Source organism: Lissotriton helveticus, chromosome 1_1 (assembly GCF_964261635.1).
Source record: "Lissotriton helveticus chromosome 1_1, aLisHel1.1, whole genome shotgun sequence".
Lineage (NCBI taxonomy): Eukaryota > Metazoa > Chordata > Amphibia > Caudata > Salamandridae > Lissotriton > Lissotriton helveticus.
Window position 1 is genome coordinate 326,815,297 of NC_136057.1, and position 19,328 is coordinate 326,834,624.

Here is a 19,328-nt window from a genome sequence, read left to right on the forward strand (position 1 = left end):
GATTCGGTAATTACTGAATCAGTAATTACCGAATCTTACCGAATCGGTATTTTTACCGATTTTTTTTCCTACATAGCAATTACCGATTAGTAAATACCGAATCGGTAATATTCGGTATTTACCATTCGGTAATTTGCTATTACCTACATCTAGCCCCTGATCTTTAGGCTCTGGTTCCCGGTATTAAGACATAATATCGAAGTAAAAATATCGAATGGACATAATATAGTTGTTAAAAATATCGAATTGAAGGTAAGAAGTATCGATTGTCAAAATATCGATGTTTAAAATATCGAAGTATATAATATAGGCATTAAAATATATCGAATTTTTAATAATATCGAATTTTTTAAGTGTTTTATATGTTAGTATATGTGTGAAAATTGTACATTATTTTTGTAATGTATGTTTAATTTTTTTTAGTAATGAATTTTATGTTCTTTAATTTTTGCGTAATTTAATTCTGTAGCAGGTTGTGGGTTTATAGGGGAATAGGGTGGGAAATAATTTAAATATATTAAATTAAATATACATTTTAATTAATTTTAATTTAATTTTGCTTTTTAGTTCTGTAGCGGGTTGTGGGTTTATAGGGGAATAGGGTGGGAAGTAATTTAATTGTAATTAATTAAATATTTGTATTTATTTGTATTTATTTTGAATTTATTGTTAATTACTTTTTTAATTGGTAATTAATTTTTATTAATTGATTAATTGATAATTATGTTAATTTTATTATTTTGATTTCTGTAGCGGGTTGTGGGTTTATTGGGGAATTAAGTAAATATTTTTATTTTATTTATTGGTATATATATATATATATATATATATATATTTTTTTTTTTTGTATTTGTTTTTATTGGTAATAAAAGTGAACAATGGACATTTTCAAGGTTTACTTTGTACTCATCAATCGTGTACAGTTAATATGAAATACATAGCGGCCATTTCACTTGAACACGAGGAAGCAACATTATTACAACATTGATATCTATACGTCACAAGCCCTCTCCTCCGAGATTAACCCAACCTCCATCTCCATCATTCCGAATTGCGATTCTCCTATTAACATGACCAGAGAATCTGGATTTCATTAAAGACACGGAGGCTAACATTATGCATTAATCCTTTAATGCCACTCACAACAGCCGCTTACATCACAAAGGAATAAGAAAGAACTAGATGACATCACGCCATCAATATAAGCCATGAGCAGGAGTAGAGCTGCCTCTTTAAAATGCGGACGAACAATGAAAGTCCAATCAAACTGCAACTTGGTACGAAGAAGGTGATGAGGTTGAAAACCATGGAAGGAAGTGAAGTAAAAACCGTAGGAATCCATTAGCTTGAATTATCTGAAAGAAAAGAAGAACATCAAAGTCTGAACCGTTGACAAACGGAAAGAAGACAAGGTCAGCAATAACATTGGATGCAAGCAAACTTGAATTGAAAAGATTTAATACACATACATTTTTCAAATTTTTCAGATATTATTAATATTTAATCGAACAAAATATCCAAATATCCTCCATATAGGGGAGGGAAAAAGGGGGGGATAATGTTAGCCTCCGTGTCTTTAATGAAATCCAGATTCTCTGGTCATGTTAATAGGAGAATCGCAATTTCATTACAAGACAGGAGGCTACATTATGCATGTTGGTAGCCCTGAATGACAGCATCAGAAACATGTTCAATAGGTTTGCAGTAATGATGCGCAAAGGTAGAAGCATTGGACCAGTCTGCAGACTTAAGGATAACATCCAACTTACCACCAGACCAAAAGGATTTGCTGGACATAGCACTTCTTAGAGAGTGAGCTTGGAATTTAGAAAGGTCAATACCAGCAAGGTTCATGGCCAGCTTAACCCATCTAGCAATGGAGCAAGATGAAATGGGTTTAAATGGTTTAACATAGGAGACAAGAAGTTGATTCGCATCAGGTGGACAAAGGTCTTTCATTCTTGAGTCATATTCTTTCATGCAATTAACAACACAAAGTTTTTTGCAGAAATCAAAACGAGGATAAAAAATGAAATCAGACATAGTCTTAGTTCTTCTATGAATTTCAAATTTAACACCAAACATGTCATAACATCTATAAGAAATATCCAAAGCTTTGACGTCGGATACCCTGCGACAAGATATCAGGCACAACAGAGAGGCAAGTTTAATTGAAAGACATTTTCTATTAAGAAGGGAGTTATCAGGCCAGGAGCAAAAGAGGTCAAGTAGAAGTTTAACATCCCAAACAGATTGATATTTAGGCCTAGGAGGTCTTTTAAGTCTGATACTTTTAAGAACTCTACAAATGATAGCATTTTTACCTACCGTCTTATGGTTAACAAGAGAGTGTCCAGCTGAGATTGCAGATCTAAAACAATTAATAGATCTATAGGAAAGACCACTGTCAAAGAGTTCCACCAGAAAATTGACTATATTGACGATAGGAGCTTCCACGGGATCCAAGTCCCTTTCCAAGCACCAACTAGACCATTTTTTCCAGATGTTATTTTATCTGTAGTGTGTTCCAGGTGCCCAAGATTCTCCAAGGAGAGTGAGAGCCGAAGACGAAAGTCCAGACAATTGGTTAGATTGCCTGACACTTTCCAGGCAAGAAGGTTCAGGTTCCCTGAGAGAACCAGATGGTGATCTTCTCCGTTTGCGTTTAGAAGGAGCCCTTGAGTAGCCGGGATCAGGAAGGGAACGTCGCAAGAAAGTTCCAGAGCAGTGGGGAACCATGCTTGAGACGGCCAGAAAGGGGTTATCAGGACCAAGGAGCATTGTTCCTGTCTCACTTTCTGCAGAACCCTTTGGATCATCGCAAAGGGGGGAAAGGCGTAGGGGCAGAGGGGAGCCCAAGGTTGGAGGAAAGCGTTCACAGCTAGAGCACCCGGATCCGGCATCCAGCTGAAGTACTGGGGAAGTTGAAAGGTCAAACGGCTTGCAAAAAGGTCCACATCGAAGGGGCCCCAGAAGTGGAAAAGGCAATTGAAAACGGAGGTATCGAGTTTCCAATCGCTGAAGTCTAGAAGGAATCTCGAGTTCCAGTCTGCTGAGATATTGGATTTCCCTGGGAGGTATTCTGCCCTCAGGGAGATTTTGTGTTCTAGACAGAACATCCAAAGTTTTTTGGCCAGATCTGATAAGTCGGTAGACCTCGTGCCACCAAGACGGTTGATATAAGAGACTGCAGAAACGTTGTCCATTTTCAGGAGAACGGATCTGCCCTGGAGAGAGTGTCTGAAACTCATCAGAGCGTAGAGGCCAGCCGTCAGCTCTAGGAAGTTTATATGGTGAGAAGATTCTGAGAGGGTCCAGACACCACCGGTGTCCTGGTCGAGGAGACGTGCTCCCCAACCGTGAAGGCTGGCGTCTGACTCTAGAACGAAATCCGGAATTGAACCGAAGATAGCCCTTCCGTTCCAGGCATCCAAATTGTCCAGCCACCAAGAAAGTTCCAGTTTGGCTTGTTCGTCCAGAGAAACATGGTCTCCATACCAAAGGCCGGATCTGAGAGCATTGGCTTTCACTCTCTGAAGAGCACGGTAGTTCAGCGGACCTGGGAAGATAGCTTGGATCGAGGAAGAAAGGAGACCAAGAAGTCTGGCCAATTCTCGGAGGGAGAGAGACTGTTGTCTCAGAACAAATCTGATTTCCTTGCGGATTTTGGCAATTTTCTTTTTTGGGAGTAAGAGGAGACAGCTGGAGGTGTCCACGGTGAAGCCTAGGAACTCCAGAGATGTGGAGGGTGAAAGAATGGACTTTTCCCTGTTTATAATAAATCCGAGATCCTCTATGAGATTCATGGAGGTCTGGAGATCTTTTAATAACTGAGAATGAGATTGGGACATGATGAGGATGTCGTCTAAGTAAATAATGAGACGGATACCTCTGGTTCTCAGGGTGGAGACGATCATTCTCATGACCTTGGTGAAACACCAAGGGGCGGATGAAAGGCCAAAAGGAAGGGCCTGGAATTGAAAAAGGCGATTGTCCCAAATGAATTGGAGAAAGGGTTGATGTTCTACAGCCATGGGTATGGTGAAATAGGCATCCTTTAAGTCCAATTTGACTAACCAATCTCCTTGAAGGAGGAGATCTCTGAGAAGATGGATGCCCTCCATCTTGAAATGTCGATAAATGAGGTATTTGTTTACCTCCCGAAGGTTTATTACTGGGCGCCAACCCTTGTCCTTCTTCTCGACTAAGAAGAGGGTGCTTACAAAGTTTTTCTGAGACCAAGGTACCTCTATTATGGCGCCCTTCTTTAACATAGAAGAAACCTCTTCTTTGACAATTTCTAGGTGTTCTAGAGGAAGAACCAGAGGATTCAGAGTGACAGATTAATATGGGATCTCTAGGAATTCTATTTTGAACCCTTGGACTGTTTCTAGAACCCAGGGGTCTTGTGTCAAGGACTCCCAAACGTGAAAGAAATGTTTGAGCCTGCCCCCGACCTTGGGAGGGGAAGAAGAAAGAGAAGCACTTACTTCGAGTAGCGTTGTTGAAAGCACCACGGGGGGGGGAAGCCTCTTCCTCGTGAACCTCTTCCTCTTGGCGGGTAATATTGCCTGTTGTTGGAGGGGTAGAAGCCTCTACCGGTAGAACCTCTTCCTCTCCCAGATGAGAAGGGCCGAAAGTTTCCACGGCCGAAAGAGCGGCCCCTTCTTTCGGCCTGGCCAAAAAGGTTTGTAGGGAAAACCCTTTTCATGTTAATTTGAGCTCTGTCCAGAGCGGTAAAGGTTGCAACATATTTACCGAGCGTTTTAATCATGTCTTCTCCAAAGAGGAGGCCATTGGGCTTAGAGGAAGGCTCTTTTTCTGCGAGATAGTCAAGTTTGGGGTTTTTTCTATTAAGGACAGACCTCCTTCTTTCGATGTTAAGCGAGGAGTTTGCGTTACCAAGGAGTACTATTGCTCTTTGGCTCCATCCCCTGATTAGGTTGGTATCGAGGGGAGTGTTAGAGATGTGGGATTCCTCAGCTAGGTCGAGGATTCTAGTAAGGGGGCCTAAAAGGTCAAGAAGGCGATCCTGACAGGCTATAAGAGCCCTTTCAAGGCCCTTCCTGGGGTCCTTACCTAATTTGAATAAAACCTTTATAAGGTCAGGGTCTAGGTTAGGAGTTTGGCACACCTTATCTTCTATGTAAGGTCTGGGGCATTCAGACCTCATAGTGTTGCGAGACTGTAACTCGAGAGAGTTTCTGAGCCATTTAGCCACAAACTTTGCGACATGGTCATGTGGATACCACCTTGAGCTGTTGGGGTGAGATATATTGGTTGGGGAGAACATTTCTCCACCTAGGGGGTCAAGGATCGCGTCCTTTAAAGAGGGTGAGGAATCTGCCTCTGAAAAGGTGTTAAGATCCAAGTCGTCCAAGTCTCCCTCATCGAGGTCGAGCACGAATTCATCGTCTGGTTCGTTGAAGAACTCGTCTTCATCGGAACTAGGATCCACACGAGCACTGTCAATATATGTGCCGTGTGGGACACCTGTCAAATTTGTGCCGCTAGGGACACCCAACCTGAGTGTGCCGCGAGGGGCAACCTTGCCTTTTGAGGCGCTAGGGCCTCCCAAACCTTGTGAGGTGCTTGGACCTCCAATGTCGTGCGAGGTATCGCGACCTCCATCAGTGCTTGGGCAGTGTTTGGATTTTTTCTGGGGTTTAGAGTAGTCGGGGTCACGAGGAGTGTCATCGAATAAAAGGGATCTTTTATTGGATATGACCTCCTTCAAGGTATCCAACATACAGGTCCTCATTTCCCTTTGTAAGAAGGATTTAAATGCGTCGCTATTGTGATTAGGCGAGCTAGCCATTGCATCATCAGGTTCTAGGTCGGACATAACAGGTAAGTAAGGGTTAAACCAAGTTAGATAAGGAGAGAGGCTAGTAGGAGCGTATCCTTATTAAAGTTTAAACAGATAAAATCCCTTATAATAATATAAAGAGTCTTTTTTTTTTTTTTTAGTATTAGGCTTTTTTTTTTTTAGGTATTAGGTTATAACTTAAAAAATTGGGTATTATTATAGCAAAAGGAAGGCTTTATCCTAAATGAATTTAGGTTCTGACTTAAATAATAGGGAATTATCGCAAAAGGAAGGCTTTATCCTAAATAATGGGGTATTTTCGCTAAAATGTTGGCCTTTCGAGTCGAAGGAACAGCTGATCGGTGGTTTAAAGCGCTCGGCAGGGGCTTCTCAAAGCAACCGGCGTGCTCGAGCCACTCGGAGCGTCAGCGAGGAGGAATGGACCTTAGGAGGCATATCGTGAAGCGTCACGGTTGCCAAGGTCCATTCCTCTACTAAGGACGACGAGCCGGTTTTGAGGGACGAGCAGGCTTCAAGGGTATTTGTCGAGGCGCAATGAGGCCGAGTGGGGTCCAGACGGAAGGGGGCAATTTTGGGAGCGGGAGCGATAGAAAGCGGCAAAAACGGGAAAGGTGAAGTCGGAGGTACCGAGTATTCGTGCACAAAATAGTGGTGGGGGGGAAATGGGTAAAACGCGGGGTAGACGCGACAACCATAGATTGGAAGTCGTTAGGGAGAAAGAAATGGGAGCATTTCGAGTACAGAGTTATGAATCATGCTAAAAGTACGAAACAAATTCGTAAGGACATTCAAATGTAAGCATTCAAAAGCATGTAAGAAATAAGGCAATTTGAGTATAAAGATAAATAATGACATTCATGATAGTATCAACAAGGTAAGAGAGAGAACTTATCTGTTGTGAGCCGCATTTAAAAGAGGCAGCTCTACTCCTGCTCATGGCTTATATTGATGGCGTGATGTCATCTAGTTCTTTCTTATTCCTTTGTGATGTAAGCGGCTGTTGTGAGTGGCATTAAAGGATTAATACATAATGTAGCCTCCTGTCTTGTAATGAAATCAGTATCACTTTCCATCTGAGGTGGTTCACAGACATACCCTCTGTATTCATTACAGGCTCCCTAAATCTTCCCCCATTTTCTTGGACATTTCCGGTTTAGATATACCGCCTTTTCGGCAATCATCGAGGAGTCCATATCCGCACTCCAGTCTCTGAGCGCCGGTGACACGGGGGATCCCCAGGCCTTGGCCACATTTCGTTTAGCATACACAATACCCAGCGTTGCCCAGTCCTGCATCGAGTTGCTTAAATCATTAGGCTCCCAAACGTTTAACAGACAACGATGCGGCTCTGGGAGCAACGAAACATTAACCACTTGAGATATTGTTCGCATGACCTTGGACCAGTATTCAGCAATCAATGGGCAATCCCAGATAGTGTGGTAGAACGTCCCCGCCTCCCCGCATCCTCTCAAACAGTACTGGTGTGTGGACCTCCCTATCTTATGTAGTGTGACCCTCGTGTAGTAGACTCGGTGCAGGACTTTTAATTGTGTCAGTCTAAGCCTGGACGATACAGCGACCTCCTGAGGCGAGGAAAGCGCGGTCTGCCAGTCCGATTTGTCAAAATCACCTACTTCCGCAGTCCAGGAGGTTTTAAGTCTGGCCATGGGGTCAGGCATATTGTTAATTAACTTACGGTAGACCAGTGAGGTCGCCTTGTTAAGCATGTGTCCGTAAGCAATCTATCCTCTAAAGGAGTGGAATCTGGTAGTTTACCTTCAGTAGGCAGCACTGACCTAAGGGCATGACTGATTTGCAAGTAGCGGAAACGTTCAGTTTCTGCCGAAGTGAATTGGGCCGCTAGTTGATCAAAAGTGAGGATTTTACCCCTCCTATAAAGGTCTCCAATCGTCGAAATACCTATATGATCCCAGGCCTCGAATCCCATACTATTACAAAGACGGCCGAGGCGACGCGATACCCAAAGTGGCGTCATCTGCGTGATCGTATTCTGACACTTGAGACGAGCCGACGCCGCGTGCCACAGCTTCACCGTGTGAGCCGTGGGGCCCTGCAGGGCCGTCACACCTCGAGGATCATAAAGCGCGGCCATCACTACTCCGGTCCCTAGGTCATATCTATCTGCCTTGAACACAGGCTCCGTCTGTGGGGCATGGAGCCAGTGATTTATGATCATTAGTTGAGATGCCCAATAGTACAACTGGACATCCGGGATCGCAATGCCTCCGTCAAACCATCCTCTTACTAACTTTTGTCGGGCAATGCGTGCCGGTTTGTCCCCCCATAGTAGTCCAGAAACTAGTGCGTTTATGGACTGAAAGTATTTGTGAGGCACGAGAAATGGAGTGTTTTCCAGGATATAGAGCAATCGCGCCAATGTCATCATTTTAAATAACGCAGCTTTTCCTAACAGAGTTAGCGGTAGGGTATGCCAATGCCTCACATCCATGCGAAACCGTTCAAGTGATGGCTGCAAGTTGCGGTGATAAAAAATCTCCCGATTCGGTGTAACCCATACCCCCAGATATTTAAAGGGGACGTCGGTGACCACCAGAGGGCAGTCGTTCGGGAGGATCGGTGGGTGGCCTTTGAGGACAAATAATACCGACTTGGACCAATTGATAGTGTAACCGGAGGCCCGCCCAAAAATCTTACAGATATCAAGAAGAACCATGAGAGAACGCCTGGGAAGAGTCAAGTAGAGGAGAATATCATCAGCATACAGCGATATGCGGTCCTCCCAGGATTCAGTCCAGTGGAGACCTTTTATCATGGGGTCCCACCGTATCCAGGCTGCCAATGGTTCCAGAATCAGTGCAAACAGTAGAGGCGACAGGGGGCACCCCTGACGCGTACCGCGGCTTAGCCCAAAATCCCTGGAGATATGGCCGTTGGGCACTCCATGCGCAAGCGGATTTGTGTACAGGAGTTTAATCAAAGCACAAAACTTTGGCCCAAAGCCTAGATGACGTAATACCGCAAATAAATACGGCCATTCGACCATGTCACAGCCGGTTGTGACAAAACTGGTATCTGCGCCATCACCGCATGAACTCTTCTCAAATTCAGAGCAGTGCTCCTGTTGGGCATGGATCCGGATTGATCCAGATGCACCAGAGTCTCCAAATGCGGGGTCAGTCGCACGGCGATCATTTTCGCCAGTATTTTCGCCTCTGCATTCAACAGTGAAATAGGACGGTATGATGTACATTCGTCCGGGGGTTTACCAGGTTTTTGTATAGCTATGATCGTAGACGTGCGTTGATCTCGAGGCAGTTCCCCCTTGACCAAACTGTCTTCAAACATTCGTAGCAGATGTGGGGCCACTTGATCAGAAACGCTCTTGTAAAATTCTATGGGGACCCCATTTGGCCCCGCAGCCTTACCTGATTGCAAGGAGTGAATAGCACCCACGACCTCCTCTGTAGTGAAGTCTGACTCTAGAAGTGCAGCGTCAACGTCCGCGAGAGAGGGCATTTGGATATCCTTAATATAGGTTTGCGCCTCCGCAGAGGACATATCCGAGGAATAAGTGTAAACTGTTTCATAGTAATTGGCCAAAGCGTCGCGGGGAAAGTGTACAGTACGCCCTCAGGGGAGCAAAGTTGTGCTGTCGTCCTCCGGGCCTTGTCCTTCTTATCTAGCCACGCCAGTAGTCTTCCTGCCTTATCCCAACCTCGTATATGATATGTTGGGTGCGCAGCAGAAGTTGTCTGACCTGCACTCTCTGATATTCAGCTAATTCTGCCTGTTTAAGACCTAATTGACGTTTAAGCTCCTCAGTGGGATCGCGATCATGGTCGGTCTGTAAAACTTCCAAGTCAAATTCTAGCGTCACCAGTTCTTCCTGCATAGTCCGCCTGTGACCTGCTATGGAGGCTATCGCCTGGCCCCTTATCACCGTTTTAAACGCCTCCCAAAAGACCCCAGGTGAGTCCACGGAGGCAAAATTTTCTTGGAAGTAACACTTCGTGGCAATAACTAGGTCCTTTCTGACTTTGGGAACCTGCAAGTGATGGGGCGAGATCGGCAAGATGCGTCTCCAAGCTCTTACATGAGAGGAGTACACCCTGGTGATAGGGGAGTGATCTGAAATGCCCCTAGGGCCTATCTTTACATCCAGTATGTGGGGCAAACTGTCTGCAGAGACAAAAAAGTGGTCAATACGTGATAGACTATTGTGTACCCCAGAATAAAAGGTGTACCCTCGCTCCCCGGGGTGTCTGAACCTCCATCCGTCTGTAAGACCCATGGCCTCAACATAGCCTGTCAGCCTCGCCTTATGCATTCCTGTCGGCCTGCTAGAGTGACGTTCAAGACCCTCATCAAGGACCGCATTGAAATCGCTGCCCAGTATAAGCTCGCCCTCTGGAAGTGTCAGTAGAAATGCACTAAGGGCGGGGAGAGCAACTGAGTGCAGGGCAGGTGGAATGTACACTGATACCACATTGAATCTCCGACCTTCCCATGAGCAGGAGATGGCCGCAAATTGTCCTAGCGCATCCTTCCACACCTGATGTACTATCACGGGGAATCGCTTACGCAGCAGGATACCCACCCCCCTGGAGCCAGAGGAGAACTCAGATTGTGCCACCATCGTATATCCCCATCGATCCAGAGCCTTACATGTCGAACCTACCAAATGTGTTTCCTGGAGCAGTACTAGTGCTGGGGCTGCCCTGCGCACATATTGCAACACCAAGCCCCTCTTTATTTTGTCCCCCAAACGACGTACATTCCAAGAAATCAGGGCCAGGGGGGACACAGGAGCCATGACCGGGGCAGTGTCGTATGTTTTCACCTCATCCAAGACCTCTTCCGCCATCATAGTAAAACCATCCTCGAGAACTCAATATTACGTCAACCATGTATTCACCTGTATCCTTGAAGTGTAGTCCAGAACCAAAGCACCAAACAAAGTGCAACCATCCCCTCCCCTCCCCGAACATTGCAATCTGAATTCACACATATGCAGTATAGTCAACACCACTAGTACCACTTTCCCACCCTCCCCCTGAAACATCCCACTCACTCCCCTGCTCCCCCCTCCCTGCTCCCCTGCCTGTGGACTTCGAACTGCCCACCCCCCAACCCGGCAGAGTGCCTGTGCATTCCCAACCCATAGTGATTACGCAGAGATGAATCGTTCCCCTCCCCCGCGGCAAAGTATTTAGCTAAAAATTCAGTACAGCCTCCAATCGAAAATATATGCCTAAAGAGAATCACCATAACATGTCTAAGTAAATGCAATTAACCACATTACAAACCCCGGAACCCTGAAAGTCAAATGCCTAAAGCCACCTGCGCCCGTGCCAACAGCTCACCCCCCCTGATACTTGCAAAGTTCATCGGGGTTAGTCCATTGGAAGGTCTTTGGGGCCTCTCACTCCTGTTCAGACAGGCCGCTTGCCCCGGGTTCATCCCCCATCGTTGTGGACTCCGACCTATCTCCAGTCCCCCTCTCCGGTGCGCCATTACGCCTTCTAGTCTTGTCACTGACCTTAGTCCAACCTTCCAGCCAGTCCCAGGTTGCTTCAGGTGAATCGAAAAACCATGATTTACCGTCCCTTTCGGCTCTCAGTTTCGCTGTAAAGAGCATCGCGTATTTAATGTCTCTGCTGCGCAGTTCTTGTTTCACAGCCTGAAAGCTGCGTCGTTGCGCCTGGACACGAGCTGTGAAGTCCGGAAAGAAGGAGACCTCGTAATTATCGATCTTCAATGGGGGGCCCGACCTGGCAGTCTGCAAGATATTATCTCGGTCCCGGAAATTGAAGACCCTGGCTATTATTGGTCTGGGGGGGGCCCGACTTTAGGCCTTCCGCCCGGCACCCTATGGGCTCGTTCTATGGAGAAGTAGGCAGATAGCGCCTTAGGTTTCAGGTGATTCGTGATCAGCTCCTCCACATACAGGTCCGTCGCTGGCCCCTCCGTTTTTTCCAGGACCCCAAGGATTCTTATGTTGTTGCGACGGGCCCTCCCTACGTATTCATCCAGCTGCTGCGTCATACTAGCCTGTTTTTTTTCCATGTCGGACATTTGGCGCTGAAGCTCAGAAGTGTCTTCCTGGAGGGCCGCCGTCACCACCTTGAGTACTCTAACTTTCTCATTCGTCTGCTTAAAATCGGCGCGTAGTAAGGAAACTTCTGTCGTTACTGAGTCCATCGACGAGCGCATCTCTCCAATGGCTGCTAGGACATCATGGAGCGTGGGTTCCTTAGGCTGGGGGGGATGATCCTTTTACGCCATTCTTGTCCGCTCTTGGCGAGTCGGTTTTTTCTCCGCCCTGTTGCCACGCATATTTGGACAGTCTCGCCTGAGCGGTGTTCTTGGAGTTTCTGCCCCCCGTCGCCATTCTCACCCCTCAAGCGAAAGGCCAGCCGTTGAGATACTCCGAAAGGGATGCGCCAACGCTTCAGCACCTATCTCCAAGCCTGGAGTCTTCGGGGCACGGTCCGTCCCGTGTCCAGCAATCTGTCAAAGGACTCACCACTTGCCCCCGAGCTCTGTGGGGCTGGGACGCGGTTGTTTGCACCCCTCAAGCGATCAATGAGGTCAAGCGATCAGTATCCAATAGTCCCAGTCGTGTGCGCCCCTACTAAGGCTGGCCCTGTAAGCCAGACAGGAGGGAAAGGTGGTGTAAAGGTTCCAGTCAGCGCACAACGTGTCCATAAAGGTCCTCCGACTCCGCAGCAGATCCAGGCGCTGCAGAAAGGGCCGCTCCACTCGCGCTGTCCAGGTGTAAGAAAAACGTTCCCTGAAGCAGTCCCAGAGCCCCGGCCGGTGGGGGTAGGGCAACCAGGCGTCCCCATTTCGCCAGGACGGTCCCTGCCTTCAACCAGCTGTCCCAGCAAAGTTCAAGAAATTCAGCTCATGTCCCTGTTCTTAGAGAGGGTCGATTAAAAACGGTGGGAGGTGTTTTCTATATCTTACAAAGCAGGGATAGTTAGCAGCTGTTTCAAGAAAGCAATCCAATCAACAGGCAAGCTACTGGGTTTAAACATTGCATTTCAATTAGGTTCTTACTGCCTGTTGTGCAATTCTTTGCTGAGGAGCGCTCTCATTGGTTGAAGCAAAATTGTAGTCCTTCTTCTATTCCTGTGTAATGTCCCTGTGTTTGGCCTCAAAATTCTGGTCACCCTAAGTGGGGGGCCCGCACCGTGTGAAGTTTCAGCAATAGCGGGTAATCCGACCCGCTGCGCCCCTCTCTCGCTAGATCCGCGGCGGCTTCTCTTCTGAAACCCTTTGTCTTCCGCCGGTAGGCTGAAAAGCCGGGGCCTAAATTTCGGCCCGCTCCAGGCCCCAACCACCGCAACCTCCTGCAACGACGATCAGGAAGCCGCCCTCCCGGTCCCCCAGCTCCGCCTCTTATGCCCCTGCAGGGGTCAAGCCCCTATTTGTTTGTCACCTGGTGGGAGGGGGGGCGCCCAGAGGTCCTCGAAGGCCGAGCAGAGCCGCGCTCCGATCAGCGCGCCCGGTCCGTCATTGTCCACTACTTGTGCGTCCCGGCCGCCGACCGGCGAAACTTCTATTTTGCGGGGATTCTGGTCTCCGAACACCGCACCAGAGCTTGACCGGGGCCGTCAGCCGCTCCATCGGGCACTGTGCGAGGGTGTTCGTCCGGGTCTGCAGGCTGTAACACGGTCAGTAGCCGCGGGATAGGAAGAGCCGGTTCAAACTGCAGCCATTGCTCACGGCCGCGTAGCCACGCCCCTCGGTATTGATTTTTATTTTATTGTTAATACATTTTTAATTAGTAATTAATATTTATTAATTGTTAATTCGTTTTTATTAATTAACTCTGATAATTATGTTAATTTTATTAATTTATTTTCTGTAGCAGGTTGTGGGTTTATAGGGGAATAGAGTGGGAAGTAATGTAATTGTAATTAATTGCATATTAAAAATACTTTTTGTGTATTGATAATTAATTTACTGTTAATTAATTATTAAGTGGTATTAGTTTGTATTAATATTTAGTTTTTGTTATTGAAAATTAATTAGTTGTTAATTAATTATGAAAAGGTAATTGATTTCAATAACTAATATGTATTTGTATTTCTAATTAATTAATTACTACATAATATTACATTGGTAATTAATTTTAATTAATGTTTTATTTGTTATTGATATTTAATTTATTTTTATTAATATATTAAATCATTACTTTCCCTACTGTTTAACTCACTGGAGTGGGAATAGTACGTTTTACCCCTACACTACTCAACGTTTTCCCTACTGTTGCACTCACTGGAGTGGGAATAGTAATTATTACCCCTACGCTATCCAACGCTTTCTCTACTGTTGCATTCTCCGGAGTGGGAATAGTAATTGTTACCCTCCCGCTATCCAACGCTTTTCCTACTGTTGCAGTCTCTGGAGTGGGAATAGTAATTTTTATGCTCCCGCTATCCAACGCTTTCCCTACTGTTGCACTCACTGGAGTGGGAATAGTAAATTTTACCCCTACGCTATCCAACGCTTTCCCTACTGTTGCACTCACTGGAGTGGGAATATTAATTTTTACCTCCCACTATCCAACGCTTTCCCTACTGTTGCACTCACTGGAGTGGGAATAGTAATTTTTACGATCCCACTATCCAATGCTTTCCCTACTGTTGCACTCTGTGGAGTGGGAATAGTAAATTTTACCCCTACGCTATCCAACGCTTTCTCTACTGTTGCACTCATTGGAGTGGGAATAGTAATTTTTACCCCTACGCTATCCAACGCTTTCCCTACTAATGCACTCTCTGGAGTGGGAATAGTAATTCTTACCCCCCCCTAACCAAAGCTTTCCCTACGGTTGCACTCACTGGAGTGGGAATAGTAATTTTTACCCCTACGCTATCCAACGCTTTCCCTACTGTTTCACTCTCTGGAGTGGGAATAGTAATTTTTACCTCTACGCTATCCAATGTTTTCTCTATTGTTGCACTCTTTGGAGTGGGAATAGTAATTCTTACCCTTCCCCTATCCAACGCTTTCCCTACCGTTGCACTCACTGGAGTGGGAATAGTAATTTTTACCCTCCCGCTATCCAACGCTTTCCCTACCGTTGCACTCTCTGGAGTGGGAATAGTATTTTTAAACCCTACGCTATCCAACGCTTTCCCTACTGTTTCACTCTCTGGAGTGGGAATAGTAATTTTTACCCCTATGCTATCCAACATTTTCAGGAACAGACTAATTTGCATATAGCCAGGTTCTGAGCTGGGATGGTGCAGTGAGCTAAAAAAACGGTGATGGATTAAAACCATGATCTATTGACTTGGTAAGAGTATTCTGCATCATTCAGAAACTCTGTCCATCACCACCCCCCTTTTCCAAAATCGGTTTTATCCACACTATGTGTGGGAGGGTATACTCAGACGTGAGTCCCTTGCTCATTGCACCATCAGGATTCAAGCAAGCCGGGCCGAAGAAGGCTGTGATGCCAGAAACCGGTCCCCGGAAGCTTGTTTCCCTCCCAGTATAAGAATTGGCTTGGTAGTTTGGTTTGCCCTGTTCCCATCATGCACTGGGACAGGAACAGACTAATTTGCATATAGCCAGGTTCTGAGCTGGGATGGTGCAGTGAGCTAAAAAATGGTGATGGATTAAAACCATGATCTATTGACTTGGTAAGAGTATTCTGCATCATTCAGAAACTCTGTCCGTCACCACCCCCCTTTTCCAAAATCGGTTTTATCCACACTATGTGTGGGAGGGTATACTCAGACGTGAGTCCCTTGCTCATTGCACCATCAGGATTCAAGCAGGCCGGGCCGAAGAAGGCTGTGATGCCAGAAACCGGTCCCCGGAAGCTTGTTTCCCTCCCAGTATAAGAATTGGCTTGGTAGTTTGGTTTGCCCTGTTCCCATCATGCACTGGGACAGGAACAGACTAATTTGCATATAGCCAGGTTCTGAGCTGGGATGGTGCAGTGAGCTAGAAAACTGTGATGGATTAAAACCATGATCTATTGACTTGGTAAGAGTATTCTGCATCATTCAGAAACTCTGTCCATCACCACCCCCCTTTTCCAAAATCGGTTTTATCCACACTATGTGTGGGAGGGTATACTCAGACGTGAGTCCCTTGATCATTGCACCATCAGGATTCAAGCAAGCCGGGCCGAAGAAGGCTGTGATGCCAGAAACCGGTCCCCGGAAGCTTGTTTCCCTCCCAGTATAAGGATTGGCTTGGTAGTTTGGTTGCCCTGTTCCCATCATGCACTGGGACAGGAACAGACTTATTTGCATATAGCCAGGTTCTGAGCTGGGATGGTGCAGTGAGCTAAAAAACGGTGATGGATTAAAACCATGATCTATTGACTTGGTAAGAGTATTCTGCATCATTCAGAAACACTGTCCATCACCACCCCCCTTTTCCAAAATCGGTTTTATCCACACTATGTGTGGGAGGGTATACTCAGACGTGAGTCCCTTGCTCATTGCACCATCAGGATTCAAGCAAGCCGGGCCGAAGAAGGCTGTGATGCCAGAAACCGGTCCCCGGAAGCTTGTTTCCCTCCCAGTATAAGAATTGGCTTGGTAGTTTGGTTTGCCCTGTTTCCATCATGCACTGGGACAGGAACAGACTAATTTGCATATAGCCAGGTTCTGAGCTGGGATGGTGCAGTGAGCTAAAAAACGGTGATGGATTAAAACCATGATCTATTGACTTGGTAAGAGTATTCTGCATCATTCAGAAACTCTGTCCATCACCACCCCCCTTTTCCAAAATCGGTTTTATCCACACTATGTGTGGGAGGGTATACTCAGACGTGAGTCCCTTGCTCATTGCACCATCAGGATTCAAGCAAGCCGGGCCGAAGAAGGCTGTGATGCCAGAAACCGGTCCCCGGAAGCTTGTTTCCCTCCCAGTATAAGAATTGGCTTGGTAGTTTGGTTTGCCCTGTTCCCATCATGCACTGGGACAGGAACAGACTAATTTGCATATAGCCAGGTTCTGAGCTGGGATGGTGCAGTGAGCTAAAAAACGGTGATGGATTAAAACCATGATCTATTGACTTGGTAAGAGTATTCTGCATCATTCAGAAACTCTGTCCATCACCACCCCCCTTTTCCAAAATCAGCCTCAAATAAAGCCCAGGCCTTGTTTAAAATTGTTAAAGATCTGTCACAACTATTCCAGCTTCTCAATTGCTATGCGACTCGTTGGCTAAGGCCTTCGAGGATAAGATCGCGACTATTTTGAGTAAATTGAGCCCCCCGGCACCCGTGGTTGCATCACCACCTTTATTAGAGATGGAGGCCGGGAAAGCCCGGTTGTATAGTTTTCCTCTTCCTTCTTTCGTGGAGTTCTGTACCCTAGCGGATGGAGTATCTTCAGGCTCTCCCCTTGATGCGCTTCCGCACAAATTTTGGAAGCTGTTCAGGGATGAGCTCTTTCCTCCCCTCCAAGCAATCTGTTGCCAGTCTCTTGGCTCTGCCCAGGTCCCGGATAGCTGGAAGCTTGCGGTAGTTTCTCCGCTGCTGAAGAAGGAATCGCTGGACCCCTTGTGTACAGCAAATTACAGACCTATCTCATTGCTCCCCTTTCCGATTAAAATCTTGGAAAAACTGGTTACAAGACATCTGTCCAGTTTCTTGGAGACTAATGATTGTCTGGATGCGGCGCAGTTTGGTTTTAGACCAGTCCATGGAACTGAATCAGCTTTGGTAACTGTCTTGAATGACCTTCGTTCGCGTGCAGACCAAGGTCGAGCAGCATTTTTAGTGCTGCTCGACATGTCGGCAGCGTTCGACACGGTCAGCCATGCCATCTTGATCAGGAGATTGGAGGAGGCTGGAGTGTCGGGCCTGGCCCTGGATTGGCTTGTCTCATACCTTGCCAACAGACATCAGGTAGTTGCCCTGCCTCCCTTCAAGTCTACCATCAAAAGGGTTGGGCAGGGCGTACCCCAGGGCTCGGCCGTCAGTCCCATTCTTTTTAACCTCTACCTCCGCCCCCTGATCAAGCTAATTAAATATTTTGGCATTGCAGTCACCAATTACGCCGATGACACACAACTTATCTTCTCTTTTGAGGGTAAGAATGCAGTGTCACAGGAGACCTTCCATCATTGTATGGTCACTACGGGGAATGGCTGGGCAACAACTCTTTACAGTTCAACAGTTCTAAAACCGAGGTGCTGCACTGCTCGGCAGACCGTATCCTTCGACCTTTACCACAAGATTTTTGGCCCCCTTCCTTTCAGGGCACGGTAGTGGCGGCAGACTCCGTTCGAAACCTGGGAGTGACGATGGAACCCAATTTACAACTGGATGGTTTTGTAAATAAAACAGTGTCCACCTGTATGGTGCTGCTGCGCACCCTGCGGAAGATCCTTCCCCTGCTCCCGGCCCATGCCAGACCAGAAGTAGTGCGTAGCATCATCTTAAGCAGACTCGATTACTGCAACGCACTGTTTCTGGGGGCTCCCGTCACCTTGTTGAGCAAACTGCAGCGGGTGCAGAATTTTGCCGCTAAGTTGGCACTCTCCCCCCGGCGCCTTGACTCTTCTTCAGCAGCACTCAAGGATCTTCATTGGCTGCCTATTTCCCAACGTGTTGAATTTAAAGCTCTGTGTTTGGTTTTTCGGGCTCTTCAAGGTCTGGGACCGATTTCTTTGCAGGAGTTGTTCTCCTGGTACACCCCTACTAGATCTCTTCGCTCCGCCTCAGCCTACCTAGTGATAGTTCCCAAGATCCGGAGGATATGGATGGGTGGCCGTTCTTTTGGCTACACGGCATCCAGGCTATGGAATGCATTGCCATTGTCTCTTAGAAGTTTGGGAGATCTTTCCTCTTTTAAAAAGGGACTAAAAACTCACCTCTTCCCAAGGATACTGTAGTTGGCTGTTAAAGTAATGTTTTGTGTTCAGGCCTTGAAAGATTACAGCGCCAGGATACCCGTCGGGTGACAGCTGCGCTTTATAAATGTGCCACACATACATACATACATACCTTAATTCCCTGGCGGGTTTTTTAGAGGATTATAAACTTTTACACAAAACTTTATTCGAAATCATATTGATGGGAGATTTTAATATTCATCCTTGTAGCTGGGATTGCCTGGGAGATCAGCAATTAGGCCCCGCTGGAACCATTCCAACACATTTTAAACATAGCCCACAGGGGGAAGCTCTTGAGGATCTATTGGCCAGTGTTAATTTGTTTGAGGTAGATGGTTTTAGGGGTGAGGAGAGGGCTCCAACATTTAAAGGAAGAGACTCAGACACGGTAATAGATTATATTTTTGTCTCAGTAGGCTTGGTAAACAAGGCCACCACATATGAAGTAGTGGTCTCTGTTTTTAGTGATCACAATCCTCTTGTTCTGGCTCTGGACTTGGGGGATGTAATAATTAGACGGGAGTTGAGTGCAACAAACACCAACACCCTGATTCCCAAGGATCAGGCCAGGAGGCTTAACTGGTCTAAGGTAGTCCCAGATTCCTTTATGTCGGATCTTCTCACTAAGGCAGAGGTGGA

The 19,328-nt window shown here is 46.4% G+C and overlaps 1 long non-coding RNA gene across 1 annotated transcript in view; it reads right to left on the bottom strand.

Moving 5' to 3' along the window:
• Positions 1-1,120: 1,120 nt before the first annotated feature.
• Positions 1,121-19,328, bottom strand: part of LOC144769535 (uncharacterized) — a 79,341-nt gene continuing 61,133 nt past the window's right edge. Inside the window, exon 3 of the long non-coding RNA XR_013598716.1 lies at positions 1,121-1,355. This is a non-coding gene — a long non-coding RNA (uncharacterized LOC144769535). The remainder of the gene's footprint in view (positions 1,356-19,328) is intronic.